We start from the raw sequence: 20,140 nt of genomic DNA, 5'->3' as shown, positions 1-20,140 counted from the left end.
TAACCGCTCGCAGAGAAAAAACCACCTCCACCCCCCATTGAAATCAATGGGAGGTGATTTTGGGCATTTTTTGGCGCTGTTTCCAACGCGGTTTCCGCATCAAGAGCAGCGCCAAAATACTCAGTGTGAAGTAGCCCTTGAAGGGGCTTTTTATGTAAGTTAAATTTAAAATGCATAGGTGACAAATGTTGGATCTGTGGACGTCCGACCACTAGGACCCCCAACGATCGCCGCGGTCCCCTGTTCATCTCAGCCATTTGACTGCCACCATGGATCCTGCCGCTCCATCCAAAGTCTACGGACCAGCGCTTGGCTGTTTCCGTCAATGCCATAGACTTGCAGGGCATATACACAACCACCGCTCCATTCAAACTCCTAGCCGCGGTCGTGCAACTAGGGGGACCGCAGTCGGAGATCAGTCGGAGGGAGATCAGTCGGAGTTCCAGTGTTTGCACCCCCACTGATCTAACATTTATCATCTATGCCATAGCGGTCTCAAGGTATGCCACTGAAAAAAAAGTTCTGCAATTTTTAATATACTGTGTGTTTCAATGCTTCATCGTATTCAATATCTCTGCTTGCTGTCAGTGAATATAATCAAATACATTGTTTAGATCCAGTAGCTGGTAACCTATGCGCACTTAAAACTTCACACTGCTGAAGGTTTGTTACAGGTGTATCCAGTTTAGACTAGCCTCTGTGAGCTAAACACACATTTCCCTCATCTGCTGATAGTTTGCTACAATGTATCGGTGCAGGTAAAATGTTTTTATCCGCTTTTTATACTGTAAACTGTTGCAACCATCTCCAGCGTTTTCACTTTTCATTTCGTTGAGGGCTCTGGGTAGGGGATTGCCTGCACACCAATAACATAAGAGGCCGCCGGAGCATGTCAGTGCACAGAACTCGGACACTAGTTTCATTTTCCTTGAAAGCCAATTCAGGGCAGTGAGTCATAGTTTATAGCAGTGTTCTGCAACCTATAGCTCTCCAGCCTCCGGCTGTCAGGCATGATGGGAGTTGTAGTTTCTCAGCAGCTGGAGAGTCATAGGTTGTAGTCCTATGGCGCAAAGTCTTAGGAGCTCCTGAGGTCAATCAAATGTATATAGGGAAAGCTGAGCTCCACAGCAAGGAGTTTTGTGCCAGCAACTGTTATGGTGCCCATTGGTACGGTAGGTGTAGCAAAAACACAATCAGGACTCTAGTTTCAGTTGTATATGTCACAGTATATGTGTACAAAGTCACAGTGGACAAACCAGCGTAGATAGTGCCACACTCGTTGCCCCCTGTAAATAATGCCACAGCGACCATGTACATAGTGCCCCCTGTAGATAGTGCCACACACTACCCCAGTAAATAGTGGCACACACTGCCCCCTGTAAATAATGCCACAGTGCCCATGTAGATAATGTCACAATGCCCCCTGTAGATAGTGCCACACATTGCCTCCTGTAGATAGTGCCATACGCTGTCCATGTAGATAATGCCACAGACTGCTCAAGTTGATAGTGATAGAGTGCCCCAATAAATAATTCCACAGCTTTAGATAGTGTTACACTCACCTGTCCCCGTACCCACGCCGTCCTCCAGCGATGTAGGCCTGGTCTCCTCTAACCAGTCCTGGTCCAACAGAACGATGCAGGCGGCGCGATGACGCCATTGCGCCACATGTTTTACAAGAAAAGTGGTTACCTTTTCTCCCCACCGCTGTCAATTGTATCTGCATCCTAGAGATGCGGATACAATTGCGTCCAATTATATGTGAGGGCCTTTCGGCCCTGGTCACAGGGGTTTTATGGGCAATTTGAAACCCCTGCTGCGTGCGCCACTGGAACTGGCCCAAGGAACATGCAGCCTTCTCTCCTACTGTCATTGCATGGAAAGCAGGGAGTAATAACTGTCAGCTGCTCTGCTCACATTAACAGCGCCCCCTATGTGCAGCCCATCGAAGAAAAATCTCTGTGTTTGTATAGGAATCCAGAGAGTTGAAGTGTTTTTTCCGGTAACATCCGCCTATAGGCTCAGGATCTCTAGAATGTAAAGGGAGGATCAAGGACTCATGTAACATGTCAGTACTCGTTATAATCACTGGACCAATAATCCCTGTTTCGGACCCCCGCAGATCATGTACTGATGACCTATCCGTTGGACAGGTCATCAGTTGTCAGAAGCTGGAAAACCCCTTTAAAGTGAAACACAGATGCAGGTAAGAGCACAGGAGAGGCTAAAGATTGTGCCCTGTGCAGCAGCACGCAGCATGTCACAGACAGTGAAAAAAATCCAGCCGACTGTAGGAAGAGGCAGAGATAATTGTTTGGCATTAGTCCTACATCATCTACAGGAAGCAGTCCGGAGGAGATTCAGTAGGGTTGGGTACTTGTGGCTATTTAAGATTTCCAAATGTTGGAGGACATGTGGCCTCAATACTGAGAGTCGCCACATTCATCGGCAATGTATATGCTCATTTTTCTATGGCATTATGGGTGCCCACTGCAATCAGTGACTATCCATGGTGCCCATTGGTTTCAGTGTCCTATGTTCTTCCAGTGCTAGGAGCAACTCTGCCCAGGGGTCTACAAGCAGTACTAAGCGGAGGACCCCGTCTATTGTCTGAACATCTCCCAATACGGTGGGGGCACATGAATGAGGTCCATGTTGAGTTGCCAGCATTTCATCATCTAGTCCTATATGAACAACGTCCAGCCGGCAGCGAGCTTGTTTGTTTGGCTTGTGTATGACTGTATGAGGAAGTTCAGGTGTGTATGTTTTCTGCTTATTTAGGTGACCTCATCCCATAAAATACCTGATCAATGCCGTAAACGTTGTCCTGTCATCTACTGCTTGTTTTACTACATCATATTTAGATTATAAGCTCTGTGGGTACAGACAAAAAGCTAGCCATAGATATTACATAACTGCTGTTACCATAATATTACCACAAACACATTAGATCATGTGCAGATCTTTTGGAAAATTTACAGGATCAGTCAACAGCATTCTAGACAGCTTAAAGGAGCACTAAAGTTAACAATTGTAGCTTATAAAAGTACAGCATCTGATATCAGTCATATATAAGGAGCATAAAATAGGGGTCTGGGAGAAGGGAATATTTTAGGATTTCCTGTCACTGAATCCCATTGAACACTACAGTGCCACTATTATGCCCAGTGCAGGGCCTTAGGGGGTGGAGCATGACACAAAGATTACAAAAAATAGATGTCATGCATTGACATGTCATGGCCCTGCATTAGACATAACACAGTGCATATGTTTTCTCTAGAGTGTTCCTTTAAAAGACATTAGCATGAGTTATACTGATACTGCACAATGTCCACCCAAGATTGAAATAGTCTGTGGTCCAGAAGGTTTGATTATGTGGGATCTAATGCGGTTTCCACCCTCCACTTCCTGTTAAACTAGTTCCGAGATGGAGTAAGGACGCAGATAACAGTCAGAGGAATCACTGGAAAATAAATCTGGTATTAGCGGAACTAGAAGCTTATAATAGTACACATAAGATAAATGCTGCTCAACAACGTGGTTTATAATAATGTTATGATCGGTGGATGGGATAACTTGCTCCTTTAGGCTATGTTCACACAGAGTATTTTGGGGGAGGAATATCTGCCTCAAAATTCCGTTTGGAACTTTGAGGCAGATATTCCTCTCCCTGCACGCCGATTTTCGCGGCAATTATCGCGCCGTTTTTCGCCCGCGGCCATTGAGCGCCGCGGGCATAAAACAGCGAGATATACGCTTTCTCCTGCCTCCCATTGAAGTCAATGGGAGGTCAGAGGCGGAAGCGCCCGAAGATAGGGCATGTCGCTTCTTTTTCCCGCGAGGCAGTTTTACTGCTCGCGGGAAAAAGACGCCGACGCCTCCCATTGAAATCAATGGGAGGCGTTCTCGGGCCGTTTCTGCCGAGTTTTGTGACGCGGTTTCCGCGTCAAAAAACTTGGCAAAATACCCCGTGTGAACATAGCCTTATTAATAAACCTTAAAGAAAAGGAACAGTGTCACCACAAAATTGTTTTTAATATGTTAAAGATGTTAGTGCTTTATTAAAAACGTTTGGATTAATTTGTGTGTTACTTTTTCTTATTTTTACACTTTTTCTTCCCTATGGGGGGCTGCCATTTTTTTTTCCATTTCTGTATGTGTCGATTAACGACACATACAGACATGGAATACGGCAGCTCCAGTCCCATAGGGACTGCGAACGGGGCCCGTTCCATCCACTAACATGTACGCCGCTGTGTGGGAACGGCGCATGCGCCGCTCCCACACAGTTCAATTTGAAATGCGCGCCGTCCGGCGCCATTTTCCTGTGGACCGGAAGTCGCGGCCGGACAGTAAGATTACTACTTCCGGTCGCGGCTTCCGGACTTGTGCACATGGAGCAGCGGCAGCAGACGGAGCGGACAGACCGGAGGGAGCGGCGGCGGCTGGAGCAGGTAAGTGACTTCTATGTATGTTTGTGTTCAGTGTGTTTTACTACTGTATGTAAACCTTCTACACTGTGTGTTAGCTCAAAAAATGGCGACACAGTGTAGGAGGTTAGACCGTTCAAACCCCTCGTTTCTCCCGGCACTAGCCAGGATAAAGGAGGGGGGGATGCTGAGAGCTCACTAGAGCGAGGGCTTTTTACCCAATTTTGCAGCATAAAGCAATGTGGTTGCTTTACCACATGCAATGCTGCAATTTTGGGAATGGCTCCATCTAGTGACCAGCACTGGGAAATATTATAAATTAGAATCCAATTGAATCCAATTTATAATACTTCCTGACTCGTGAAAAAAATAAATAAATCAGAACAATGTTTAATCACCTACACACTAAATGTTTAACTAAAAAAAACAAACATGTTTTTGCTGGCAACACATTCCCTTTAAAGAAACACTCCGAGACATATGTTGGATAAACTTTGGCCAAGGCGATTTATTAAATACAACCTTTCTCTGTACATCCGTACAGTTACCCTCAAAAAACGTTAGCAGCCATATCACATAACTGTTATCCAAATCAATCAAAATTTAACATAAATTAACATAAAATTAACATTTCACCAGAAAGGGGATGGTCTTCATGCCCCACCCAGTTTACAACTGAGTGAGCATGTGCTCAGACTCCCCTTTTTTCAGCCTACCACACCCCCCATGCTGACTAAGCACCGCCAAGAGCCAGCCGAATGACACCTCATGCTGGCTGCGCTCCCCCAACCAACGCCAAGGCCTCTTCCAAGCCGTCCTGCAGCCCGACGTTGAATATGTTCAGGCCAAGATCCGTCAGATACATCCCATCCGGACGGAACAATGAAGACATCCCGCCTTCCAGCAGACGGTGACGCAACACCAGGGGCGTAGCCAGTGGCGTAACTACCTCCGTAGCAGCCGTAGCGGCTGCTACGGGGCCCGCAGCATGAGGGGGCCCGTGTCGCTTGCCGGCACTGGCCCCCACCATGACCGGAGGCTCCGCTAGCTGCCGCTATGGCTGCTACAGCGCGACGCCACTGAACACTAAGGCAGAGCAGGGAGGTATCTCCCCGCTTTGCCATTAAACAAAAGACATGTATCCCCTATCCACAGGACTGGGGATACATGTGTGATCGCTGGCAGCGATAGGGAGAACGGGGGACTGAAAGTCCCCTGAAGTTCTCCATCACAAACCTCGGACTTCCGTAGAAATGAATGGAGTGCCGGTCGCGCTTGTGCGCATGCGTGACCAGCGCTCCTTTCATTTTTATTGAGCTGCGCAGACTCTGGAAGTCAGAGGTTAGTCATGGAGAACTTCGGGGGACTTTCAGTCCCCCGTTTTCCTTATCGCTGCCAGCGATCACACATGTATCCCGTCCTGTGGATAGGGGATACATGTCACTGTCCTGTGGATAGGGGATACATGTCTTTTGTAGGACACACTGTAGGTTAGATTTTTTTGGGGGGTTGGGGCTGCATGGCGTTACCTACAGGGGGGGTCTGTATAGCGTTACCTACAGGGGGGGCTGTATAGCGTTACCTACAAGGGGGGCTGTATAGCGTTACCTACAGGGGGGCTGTATAGCGTTACCTACAGGGGGGGCTGTATAGCGTTACCTACAAGAGGGGGGGGGGCTGTATAGCGTTACCTACAAGAGGGGGGGCTGTATAGCGTTACCTACAGAGGGGCTGTATAGCGTTACCTACAGGGGGGGCTGTATAGCGTTACCTACAGGGGGAGCTGTATAGCGTTACCTACAGGGGGGCTGTATAGCGTTACCTACAGGGGGGGCTGTATAGCGTTACCTACAGGGGGGGCTGTATAGCGTTACCTACAGGGAGGGGCTGTATAGCGTTACCTACTGGGGGGGCTGTATAGCGTTACCTACAGGGGGGGCTGTATAGCGTTACCTACAGGGGGGCTGTATAGCGTTACCTACAGGGGGGGCTGTATAGCGCTAGCACCATAAGCCCCCTCTGTAGATAACGCCATACAGACGCCCCCTGTAGATAACGCCATACAGCCCCCACTGTAGATAACTCCATACAGCCCCCTCTGTAGATATCTACAAAGGGGGCTGTATGACGTTATCTACAGGGGGGACTCTGTATGGCGTTATCTACAGGGGGTCTGTATGGCGTTCTCTACAGGGGGGCTGTATGGCGCTATCTACAGGGGGTGCTGTATGGCGTTATCTACAGGGGGATGTATGGTGCTATTTACAGAGGGGGCTGTATGGCGTTATCTACAGGGGGGCTGTATGGCGTTATCTACAGGGTGGGCTGTATGACGTTATCTACAAGGGGGGCTGTAAAAAAGGCACTATCTACAAGGGGGGGTTGTGTGGCACCCAGGGGAGTGGGGGCCCCAGTCAAACGTTTGCTATGGGGCCCAGTCTTTCCTAGTTTCGCCCCTGGGCGTAGCTAAAGGCTCATGGGCCCCCATGCAAAAGTTCTTATTGGCCCCCCCTCACAAACTTCTCACGGCCGACGGTCCGCAGCTTTCAGCTGCATTGCTGGGTCTCCTAAGTGACCCAACAATGCAGCACTAGCAGCCGGGGGCGCCACTAAGGACTTAAAACGTCAGGGGAAAAAGCCCCAATACATATGTGTCCGCCCAAAAAAAATGTGTGTGTTTATAGGAGACAGCATATCTATAACACTACGGCCCTATCAACTATGGATAGGATTAGATACAGTGGCTCAGCAGACAGTATCACACATGATAGGATTAGATACAGTGGCTCAGCAGACAGTATCACATATGATAGGATTAGATACAGTGGCTCAGCAGTCAGCATCACACATGATAGGATTAGATACAGTGGCTCAGCAGACAGTATCACACATGATTGGATTAGATATAGGGCCCAGCAGACAGTATCACACATGATCGGATTAGATATAGGGCGCAGCTCGCTGACATTGCGGCTCCAGCGCTGGACCTAGGAAAGGTAAGAATAATAATAATTTTGCTTTTTTATCTGTTACTAATTATTTTTGCGTGTTTGTGTTTTTTTACAAATTCGGTTGTTGGACTTCGGATACGAGGACTACTTCAATGTCAGCGTTTTTTTATTCTCAATAAAATGGTTAATGGGGGTTGTTTTTTTATTTCAATAAAATATTTTTTCTATGTGCTTGTATTTTTTTAAACTTTATTATCACCGCCTTAGTAATGGTCGCTGGCTGATTGACAACCTCCATTACTAAGGCGGGGCTTAATGTTAGCCGGTGCAAAGGCAAACACTAACCCCCATTATTACCCCGGTACCCACCGCCACCAGAGGTGCTGGGAAGAGCCGGGTACGAACCAGTACCCGACCATCTGTAGTGACGGTCAGGCACCGGAGCGGCCGCAGGCTGGTAGTATTAGGCTGGGGAAGGCCAAAAACAGTGGCCCTTCCCACCCCGGTATCTGGCTGGTTATGAAAATTGGGGGGGACCCCACATCGTTCTTTCCAATTATTTTTTATTTTTTTTAAATGACGTGGGGTCCCCCCCATTTTTCATAACCAGCCAGATACAATAAAGCAGCAGCAGCAGCCTAGCATCACCAGGGTGGGAAGGGTCACTGTCTCTGGCCTGTCCCTGCCTGATAATACCAGCCTGCGGCCGCCCCGGTGGCCGACCATCACTACAGATGGTCAGGTACTGGATCGTACCCGACTCTTCCCAGCACCCCTGGTGGCGGTGGGTACCGGGGTAATAAAGGGGGTTATTGTACGCCTCTGCACCGGCTAACACTAAGCCCCGCCTTAGCAATGGATGCTGTCAATCAGCCGGCGGCCATTACTAAGGCAGTAGAAATATAGTTAAAAAAAAACACAAAGACATAGAAAAAATATTTTATTGAAATAAAAAAAAAACACACAACCCTCATTAACCATTTTATTGATAATAAAAAAAGCCGTCATCGAAGTAGTCCTGGAATCCAACGTAGTCCAACGACTGAACCTGTAAGAAAAAACACAAAATACGATTAGTAACACGTGTTAGGCTTAGATACAGGGCCCATGTGTGATACTGTCTGTGGGACCCTGTATCTAAGCCTACCACAAGGTAGGCTTAGATACAGGGTCCAGCAGACAGTAATCTTATACAGTATAAGATTACTGTGTGCTGGGGCCCTGTATCTAAACCTACAGTGTGGTAGGCTTATATACAGGGCCCATCAGACAGGATCACACATGGGCCATGTATCTAAGATAGATGATGTGTCAGGGTCCGTCTCCTTGGAGCCGGCCAAACAGCTGTTTTGAAGGGGCCGCAGCACTCATATGACAGCTGTTTCCCCTTCATTTCTCTTACTCGCTCACATTGTGAATCGCCGACACGGATTCACAGTGTGAGCAAGTGACCGGAATGAAGGAGAAGCAGCTCTCGTACGAGTGCTGCTTCCCCTTCATTTCACTTACTCGCTCACACTGTGAGTTGCTGACGAGCGTGTGCATTTTGCGCATGCAAAAAACGCTGCGTTTTGCGTGCACAAAAGGCACTTAACAGCTCCGTGTGTCATCACATAGGATATGCGGCTGCGTGATTTTCGTGAAGCCGCCATCATTATGACACTCTGTTTGGATGTTTGTAAACAGAAAAGCATGTGGTGCTTTTCTGTTTCCAAACATACTTTTGACTGCTGTTGCGCGAATAACGCGCGTCCCACGGAAGTGCTTCCGTGTGGTGCGCGTGATTTTCACGCACCCATTTACTTCGATGGGTGCGTGATGCGCGAAAAACGCAGAAATATAGGACCTGTCGTGAGTTTTAGGCAGCGGACTCACGCTGCGCAAAAATCGTTGACAGTCTGCACTGCCACATACACTAGCATAGGTCCGTGCGACGCGCGTGAAAAACACACGCGTTGCACGGACGTATTACACGTTCGTGTAAATCCGCCCTAACAGTGTGAGCAAGTGACCGGAATGAAGGGGAAGCAGCTCTTGTACGAGTGCTGCGGCCCCTTCAAAACAGCTGATTGGCCGGCTCCCGGGAGTCGGACCCCGCCAATCAGCTTTAGCAGACAGGGATACAAATCTTACCTTCCTCTTCAGCCGCGGCGTAAGTTCTGTCCTCTCGATGTTGTGCGCGGCACATAGCGTTGTGACGTCAGGACCTCTGCTGCGATCCGGAACCAGGAAGGTAAGTAAAGTCAGTTACTATAGTAACAGGGGCCCGCGGCCCGAGTTACTATAGTAAATTGTTATTGATGTCGTGCGGGGGGTCGTTGGCCCTCCTGGCTTTGGGGCCTGGTCGCAATTGCGACCGCTGCGACCCCTATAGCTACGCCACTGCGCACCACAACACCCCCAAAGAGACGCACAAAAGAAGCCATCTCCTTGTTAACCTTCCCACGGGACCGGCATAATGCCCCAAAATCCCTGGCGTTTCTATACACCTTCCTTGGCACCATTGCTGACCATACCAACCGAACTCCAGGCAACAATCCCAGCAGACGGACCACATCCCTCTTCATGGCACGAATCAAGTCCGCCTGCGCCCTCTGTCCCAGATCGTTGCCATCAACGTGTAACACCAATATCTTCGGATGGCCTACCATTCTTGCCAGACGAATCACCTCTTTCACTACGTCGTCCCACCGCAGACCCCTGTAGCCGAACCAACGTAAGTCTAACTGTGCCATTGGAAATCCAAGCCTCTCTCCATTTCGCCTAATTCCAGCCCTCCGATGAGCCCAGTAGATAAACGAGTGACCGACAATCCACACCACAGCCGTAGAGGAGCCTGCAACAACAGCAAAGTCACCCGCCATCCAGCAATGTGCCCCCCCACAATGAGACCCCTACCCCACCTAAAACAAAGGCGTCCACACCTTTCCAGGCCGGACATACCTCCTGTACGCCCCGGACTTCTATCTGTCCACTCGCTTTACCCCCTGCACTCCCAAGACCAGACGAGCAGCCTCCGTAGCCGCCCCTACCCCGAAAGAATGCGTTTCAAATTCGACTTCCTTGCCCCCCAAACTACCAATACCCTTCCTGAGCACCGCTAAAAACTGGCAACGCGACAGCGGCACACCATCCTTATGAACGAACAGTGGACCCGGGAGAGCCACTCCCCGGGAACGCAGGAAAACGTCCAAATTGGCCACCGGGCAGATCCAGGAATCAGAGATTGCCGACAGAACCACCGACACACCTTTTTGAAGTTGATCAGTTTTTGACCTCCCGTAACCATATTCTGACTACCCCCTCACCCTTTGACACGTCCTCCAGCCTTATCCCCCCAGGGTGGGTCTTACTGCCACTAACTAACTCCCCTACCCTAAATGCCCCAAAAAAGGCCCAAGAAAAAACGAACGAAAACAACCCCACCTCATAGCCCGACAAACAAATCCCATTCAAGCCCCCAATCAAACTTCCCAATAGACCAGCCGTAATCGGCCACCTGGTGTCCACCGACTTCTTCTGGCGCTTCAACCCCTTCAGGGCCTGCCGTATTCGAAATCCTTTGGTCACGTCATCCCATCCCACCAATTTAGAGTGGAAGGCCAGTGCAGACAGATTCCGTTCCACACCAGACGCGGACATCCTCGATTCCACCAAGTGTACCACAAAAGCCTCAAGAGCCTCCGAGAGAGACTCCGGCTGTATTCCTGAATCCCCGAACTCCTTCTACCACTCCAGAAAAGCACCCCAGACCTTGCCATAACATTTCTACGTAGACGGTGCCAATGAATTTCGCACCAGTTCGTCCATCACGGCATGACCACGGACCACAGGCAGGGAGGGAATGAGCACCCGACCTCCTCAGCTTCTGGCGCCACCTCCCGGAAGCGCGCCCACTGAAAATGGGAAAGAGCGTCAGCTGCAACGTTCAAAACCCCGGGCCCGGAAAAGCAAATTCAAGCGTAAACATTGCAACACCAACACCCTCAACAAACAAACCACCAGATCACAACCAGAAGACAGATTATTAATCGCATGCACCACCCCCATGTTGTCAGACAGAAACACCACTCGCCTATTCCTGAATTCCTCTTCCCAAACATGCACTGCCACCAGAATTGGAAACCGCTCCAAGAAGGTCAAATTCCTCAGAAACGAAGAACCAGACCACGACAAGGGCCATTTCGCTGCACACCACCTAGCACCTAGCAGAGCACCAAAACCCACACTACCAGACGCATCAGTCTGAAGGCCCAACTCCACCGAATCCACCAAACTCGCTTGAAAAACCAAAACCCCGTTGAAAGACACCGAAAATGCGTCCCACACTTGGAGATCCTCCTGGTGAGCCTTGGTGATCTGCACATAACGGTGGGGAGCCACCACTCCCGAAGTCGCCGTACACAACCAGCAGCTAAAAATCCTACCCATAGGAATGACTCGGCAAGCAAAATTCAACTTACCCAGAACCGATTGAAGAGACTGCAGCTTCACCTTCTTGAGACCCTGAAGTTTCGCTACCCCGGATCTGAGATCAGACAGCTTATCATCCGGCAACCGACAAACACCGGCCACCGAATCCAATGCCAAACTTCCGAGCAACCGCCATCAGCATGTCCAGAATGTGACTACACATTGCAGACCCCGCCGGCCCCATGGACAGGAAATCATCAAGGTAATGAATGATGCTATCACAAGCCGACGACTCCTTCACCACCCACTACACAAATGTGCTAAACGCGTCAAAGTAGGAGCATGACAATGAACATCCCATTGGCAGGCATAAATCCACAAAATAAGCCCCTTCAAAACAACATCCTAAAAGATGGTGACTCTCAGGATGAATCGAGAGAAGACGGAATGCGGACGCCACGTCGACCTTTGTCAACAAAGCCCCCGGGCCAGCCTCCTGAACCAAAACAACGGCCCGATCAAAGGACGCATACGACACCGAACATAAATCCTTATCTATGTCGTCATTGACCGAAGCCCACTTAGGAAAAGACAGATGATGAACCATCCGAAACTTCTCCGTTTCTTTCTTTGGAACCACCCCCAACTGGGACGCCCTCAAATCCACCAAAGGAGGACATGAAAAGGGGCCCGCAATCCTACCCATAGCCACCTCTACGCCCAGTTTGGCTCTGACCACCTCCGGTAATTGCACCGCCGATTTGAGATTACCCGAACCCCCGGAATCTAAACGTCCCCCACTACCAGGAATCCGAAAACCCACCGAAAACCCCTCCTGTAATAGCTTTGCATGTCGCCTGTTACCGTACCGTCCTAGCCACGGCAGCATCGCGCCGAGGTTCCCCGGCGTCTTCCCCTTTGACTAACTCCCCCAGCCTCTTGCCGGTGCGTTTAAAGCATCTGGAGAAGGGGTGCAAACCCCCGCACCTAGAACTTTAGTGTAGAAATTTACACGACAACCCGGCTTTACATTGTCCGTCGTTAAACGGCCAACAAACTCCTTTTTTGTTACCCGTCACTTGGCCGGATGATTGTCCTCCAGCCCCAGACTGAAAGGGGGATGAGCACTGAGCCATCATCATCAACCGTATCCACAAAGGCAGGTCCAACTGGTCCCACCTCATATACAGGCAAGACACCAAGCGTTGACGAAACTGCTCGTCATACCACCACCACGCTAACCCCGCATAAGTCTTACATGCATCCCAGATACCTTCCACGTAGCAAAACAAAGATGCGCACCTATCAGCAAACTTCGCCCCCCACACACTCGCAAAAACGCAAAAAGCCCTCAGGCAATTACCAAACGTTTTCCGAATTTTCCGGTACCGACATTTTCTCTCCTCTTCCTCGCGCTTCTTCTGCTTTTCCGTTCCATCCATTTCCTTAGCCTCCGGGAACTCGTCCAACGGCAATAGCGAGAAAAGCTCCACGTACTCCCCTTTTTTCAATCTTCTCCCTGACCTCAGTCTTAAGATGAGCCCCCAAAGGACCTGAAAAAGGTCAAATAAGAGCCCCTCTGGGCCACGTCCGCCACGGGACCCATCCCCACTCCCGCCGCATCCCCAGCCCCCCCCCACCAATGCTTCCCCGACCTGCGACAAGCATTCCTCCCGCTCCGCCCCGCTACCCACCTGAGAAAAAAACACCGAACCCATAACCGACCTCCAAGCCCCCACCACCCCAGGGTCAACTATCGCAAATCCCTAACCTCACCCAAAACCTTAACCAATTCACCAGACGCCCCACAGCACTCACCTCCACCTCCTAAAGCCCGACCACCTGGTCCACCGGTGTACTCCGATACTTGCAGCTCCGACTGCCGCTCCACGGTCCTTCTACCCGGATCACCACGACTCCAAACAGCGGAGTCCATCCACACTGATCGTCCACTCTGCGGCGCCGGCGATAAAGCCTCCCGACCATACACCGAAGACCTCCTCTTCAATTTGCTCTGGTTGGCGCTGAACAGTCAAACCTCCACTGTGCCTGTCCGCACCACCCGTGAAACGATTGTCACGATCCACCCATCACCACTCCCTGCTGACCGTCCTTGTTCTTGATCTCCGGTGCCTGTCCCCAGTCATCGAATGCCTTGCCGATCTGGTCTTCACCTCCATCCTACGGGCAAACGAAAGGACATCATCTAAACGTTCCTCCCAGGCGTGATCCGTCCTCAAAGCCGCAAGCCCCCTGGAAGGGGCCCTGGCCATAGCCTCAGGAGCCCACTCAACTTCCTCCATGTGCCACACCACCGCTTCTGGTACAGTACCTTCCGGTGGCCGAGTGCCACCCACCCCAGCCACATCATCACATGCGGTCAGGCTACCTCTCACCACGAGAGGCCGGACCGGGCCTTTCCCGGCTGTCACTGCATCCACTTGCCTGTCTCTGATGGGCGATGTGCCACTCCGCACAGGACCCTGTCCGGACGCAGGCCTCGACTCCTGCTGCACCTCGCTTCCAGCCATCTTCCATATACGGCCATCCACCCGCCGCTCTGGGCTCCCGCTCCTGCATCGCCTGGTAGGCCTCACGGGGCAGGGGCTCAGCCGCACCGGCGGCCTGGAAATCCTCACCGGCGGCCTGGAAATCCTCACCGGCCTCCCAGACTCTGCCGCAGCCGACCTCATCCTGCACACCTGCATCGCCAGCCAGTTCTACCCGCGATCCTCTGCCCTCCCGAACACGCGTCATCAACTCTTCCTCTTCCCTCATCCGACTCTTCTGCCGAACCTTGCCTCCTGGCGCATGCGCAGTGTCTCCCGACCGGATCAAACCGCTCCTCCTCCAATATGCCGCGCCTCCGTCACTCTCATTACATCCTGTCTATATAACATTACCCCCAACATGTCTGATTACACCTGAAATACCATATTATTATTATTATTATCAAGGTCTGTATTACTCTTATAAAATATTATTACACTAAACCGGCTCCTGAGCCTCTTACTACCCTGTAACATCTTATTACAGTAACACGGCTCCTGATTGTCACAGTTTGTGGGTATGTGGACCCACTAGGCCGCACCACCGTAGCAGGGAGGCAGCTGGCCAAATAACAGGGAACCCCAGAAATACAAAGTCCTGCACAAGGGTACCTGGATAGTCCAGACAGTGGCCGCAGCTCTGGCACGGATGGAGGTGGGTGCAGCAGGTAACGCCAGACGTGGCGAATGACAGCAGGTGCCGCAGGTTGCGCCAGTAATGGTGAATCCCTCAGGTCGTGGCAGATGACACAGGACGTGACGGATGACACAGATGCTGCAGGTTGCGCCAGACGTGGCGAATCCCTCTGGACGTGGCAGATGACACAGGACGTGGCGGATTACACAGATGCCGTAGTTTGCGCCAGATGTGGCGAAACGCTCTGGACGTGGCAGATGACACAGGACGTGGCGGATGACACAGGTGCAGTAGACACGACTCCAACTAGTAGGCACAGGAACAAGAACACAGCACGGGATACAGAAAACGGGTAACAGGGCGTGGGTAACAACTGGAACGGGAAACACTAAGGGACCATTTGCAAGACAGAACTATTCTCAGGCAAGGATCAGATGGGCTGGGGCCTTCTTATAGCCCAGGAAATCATGTGTGTTGATGATGTTGATTTCCTACATGTGCGGACGCTGGCCATTTAAGAGCGGGCCGGAGTGGAAGTGAGCGCTGGTGTCTCCTGGGAAGGAGATGGGGACCCGCGCTTACAGATCCATGGCTGCAGGCGTCAGGAGGTGAGTGGACCCGACGGCCTGCGGCCATGGACGCTACAATATCCCTCCTCTTACGCACCCTCTTCATGGGACTAGAGCGACAGAGGAACTTCTTAACAAAAGCAGGGGCATCGAGGTTCGCCTCCGGCTCCCAGGACCTCTCCTTGGGACCAAACCCTCTCCAGTCCACCAAATAGAATGTCCTTCCTCCTACCCTCTTGCAGTCCAGGATCTCCCTCACCTCGAACACATCAGAAGAACCGCTGGGAACAGTTGTGGAACAGGAAGTCTTGCTTTAGCGGTTCAGGACCACTGGTTTCAGGAGGGACACATGAAAGGAGTTGGGGATTCTCAGGGTAGGAGGCAGCCGCAGTTTATAGGAGACAGGGTTAATCTGTTGCAGAATCTCAAAAGGTCAGAGGAGCCCAGGAGCAAACTTGTATGAAGGCACCTTCAAATGAATGTTCCGTGAGAACAGCCAGACCTTGGTACCTGGAAAATACTGCGGCGGCTCTCTTCTTCTTGTATCCGCTTTTCGCTTCATGGGATTGACAGCCAGCAAAATAGAGGACCGGGTCTGTTGCCAGATTTGCAGGAAGTCCCCAAATGCAGAGTCAGCAGCGGGTACCTGAGAAGTAGTAGACACTGGAAGAGGGACTCTAGGATGTTGACCTTCTACAATGCAAAACGGAGTGTAATTGGTGGACTCGCTTGTGTGGTTGTTGTACGAGAACTCGGCCCATGGAAGAAGCTGTACCCAGTTATCATGCTGTAAGGAGATGAAGTGACGGAGACCATTTTCCATGATCTGGTTGATCCTCTCGACTTACCCATTGGACTGGGGGTGATAGGCTGAGGAAAAGTCCAATCTCACATCCAGGAGTTTACAGAGAGCCCTCCAGAACTTCGGGGTAAACTGAACCCCCCAATCGGACACAACGTGAAGGGGCAAGCCATGCAAGCGAAAGATGTGCTGAATGAAGAGACTCGCCAGTCGGGGAGCAGAAGGTAGGCCGGTCAGCGGGATAAAATGTGCCATCTTCGAGAACCGGTCCACCACCACCCAGACAGTGTTGCATCCTGCTGAGGGAGGAAGGTCAGAGACAAAGTCCATTGCAATGTGCTGCCAGGGGGCATTGGGTACAGGCAGAGGTTGAAGGAGGCTGGCAGGCTTGGAGTGAGGAACCTTGTTAGAAGCACACACCGTGCAAAAAGAGACAAAGTCCACAAAATCCTTGGGCAGCGTGGGCCACCAGAAGTGATTAGCAATCAGGTCTCGGGTTTTACGAACACCAGAGTGCCCAGCCAGTTTAGAACTGTGTCCCTATCGGAGAATTCTTCTCCTGTCTGCTAATCGAACAAAAGTCCTCCCCGGAGGGATGTCTCTAACCTGCAAAGGATTGGCAGTGATAATGCAGGACGGGTCTATGATAGTTTGAAGAGACTCCACCGTGTCATCCGTCTCAAATGACCTTGACAGGGCATCGGCCCTCACATTCTTGTCAGCGGGATGGAAGTGGAGCACAAATTGGAAACGGGTGAAGAACAGCGACCACCTGGCTTGATGGGGATTTAGTCGTTGAGCGGACTGAAGGTAGGTGAGGTTCTTGTGGTCGGTGTAGATCAGGATGGGGTGAGCTGCGCCCTCCAGCAGATATCTCCACTCCTCCAGAGCCAATTTGATGGCCAGTAGCTCCCGATCCACAATAGAATAATTACACTCTGCAGAAGAAAAAAGTCTCGAGTAGTAACCACATACTACTGCCTTTCCTTTGGAGCTCCTCTGGAACAGAAGTGCACCTGCACCAAAAGAAGAGGCGTCCACCTCCAAAGAAATCTGTCGAGATACGTCAGGATGATGGAGGATCGAGGCTGAGTGAAGGCTTTCTTGAGACTAATAAATGCGGACTCTGCCTCTGGGGTCCACACCTTGGCATTCACACCCTTCTTGGTAAGGGTGGAAATAGGAGATGTCACTGATGAGAAGTTTGGGATAAACTGCCGGTAGAAATTGGCGAATCCCAGGAAACGCTGTATGGACCTCAGACCTTGAGGACGTGGCCACTCCAGGACAGCTTTTAGGATCCATCTTGAGACCTTGATCCAATATGATGTAGCCCAGGAAGGGCAGAGAACTCCTCTCAAAGATGCACTTCTCCAGCTTGGCGTATAAACGATTCTCCCTTAATCGTAGTAGAGCTTGACGGACATGTCTCCGATGAGTCATCGGATCTGGGGAGAAAATCTAAATATTATCGAGATAAACAACAACACAGATATAGAGGAGATCTCGGAAGATATCATTAACGAATTCCTGAAACACTGCAGGAGCGTTACACAGTCCGAAGGGCAACACTAGGTATTCCCGGGTGTTAAATGCCGTCTTCCATTCATCACCCCGGCGAATCCGGATTAGGTTATAGCTTAGATCGTATGCGATCAAACAGCTTGGATATAAGTGGCAACGGGTATTTGTTCTTGACTGTGATCTGGTTGAGACCACGGTAGTCAATGCAGGGTCGAAGGGATCCGTCTTTCTTTTTAACGAAGAACCACCCAGCCCCGGCCTGGGAGGAAGACTTTCATATGAAACCCATCTCCAAATTCTCCTTGATATAGGCCGACATGGATAGAGACTCTGGCAAGGAGAGAGGATATACTCGGCCACGGGGGAGAGAGGCATTAGGAACCAGTTCAATGGGGCAGTCATAAGTCCGATGTGGAGGCAACGTCTCAGCCTCCCTTTTGCTGAAAACATCTGCAAACTGAGCAAACTGGGGTGGCAGTCCCGCCAATGACTGAGGTAGAGGAGGCTGTACAGGATGGATCTGCAACAGACAACGACCAAGGCACTTGGAGCCCCATTGGAGAACCTCTCCGGAATTCCAGTCCAGGACTGGGGCATGTAGTCGAAGCCAAGGCAGGCCCAGCAGAACAGGATTGATGGCCTTGGGCAAAACAAGGAAAGAAATTAGTTCAGAATGAAGGACTCCAACCTGGAGCTTCAACGGCTTGGTCTTAGAAACGATACAACAGCCAAATATGTCTCCAGGGGAACTGTGGGCAACTGAAGATGATCCACTAGCTCCTTTTGGATGAAGTTTGCAGCAGACCCAGAGTCAAGACAGGCAGAAACCCGATGCGTCCTCTCGCCGGATACTAGGGTCACAGGAATAGTCAGCTTGGAACAGAATGCTTTATTAGGTACCGTTCCACCTAGGGTTGTCTCTCCAACCAATCCTAGGCAATGGGGTCTCTCTGGCCTCTGGGGACCCAAACGCACAATATGGCCTCCGAGGCCGCAATACAAAGTCCAGAAGTGCGTTTGCGTTGTTTCTCCTGGATAGACAATTTGACATGCTTCATCTGCATAGGATCCTCTGGTGGGACGACTGAGGAGGATTGCTGGAAAGTAGAATCCAGCTTAGGAAGTTCTCTCTCCCGGAGAACCTCTTGGGAACGTTCCCGGATCCTCATGTCAACCCGGGTGGCAAGTAGGATAAGATAGTCCAGATGGATTACTATATATTACAGTAACTCGGCACCTGATCCTCTTATTACCCTGTAACATCTTCCTACAGTAACCCGGCTCCTGATCCTCTTATTACCTGTAACATCTTATTACAGTAACCCGGCTCCTGATCCTCTTATTACCCTGTAACATCTTATTACAGTAACCCGGCTCCTGATCCTCTTATTACCCCTGTAACATCTTATTACAGTAACCCGGCTCCTGAGCCTCTTATTACAATTGTAACATCTTATTACAGTAACTCGGCTCCTGATCCTCTTATTACCCTGTAACGTCTTATTACAGTAACCCGGCTCCTGAACCTCTTATTACCCTGTAACATCTTATTACAATAACTCGGCTCCTGATCCTCTTATTACCCTGTAACATCTTATGACAGTAACCCGGCTCCTGATCCTCTTATTACCCTGTAACATCTTATGACAGTAACTCGGCTCCTGATACTGCAATTACCCTGTAACATCTTATGACAGTAACTCGGCTCCTGATTACCCTGTAACATCTTATTACAGTAACTCGGCTCCTGATCCTCTTATTACCCTGTAACATCTTATTACAGTAACCCGGCTCCTGAGCCTCTTATTACCCCGTAACATCTTATTACAGTAACCCAGCTCCTGATCCTCTTATTACCCCTGTTGTAATGACAGGGATAGGGAAACAGACAAGTGAGCCCTAATCTACCCGCCACTCAGTCCCTGCCTACTTGCAACGACCCGCCCTAGGCGACGGGGTACAACTGGGCGACGGTCCCTACACTCAATAAGTGCACGACAGACAATCAGAAAAGGAAACACAGAACAAAGGGAAACGGGGCAGTTGCCCACGGCAACACCGTGAGCAACAAGAGTAGTAAACGAGCCGAGTCAAACCAGGAGAGTACGAGGTGCCAAACGTAGAGCAGGAGAGTAGTGAACAAGCCGAGTCAAACCAGGAGTGTACAAGGTACCAAACGCAGAGCAGAAGAGTAGTCAGTAAGCCAGGGTCAATACGAAGCAGGGACAAGTAGTTCAGGAAGCTGTAGCAGGGCCAGGAAACCAA

The sequence above is a fragment of the Rhinoderma darwinii genome, chromosome 3, assembly GCF_050947455.1.
Source record: "Rhinoderma darwinii isolate aRhiDar2 chromosome 3, aRhiDar2.hap1, whole genome shotgun sequence".
Lineage (NCBI taxonomy): Eukaryota > Metazoa > Chordata > Amphibia > Anura > Rhinodermatidae > Rhinoderma > Rhinoderma darwinii.
The sequence above is the reverse complement of the archived record's forward strand: the minus strand, read 5'-3'. Positions refer to the sequence as shown.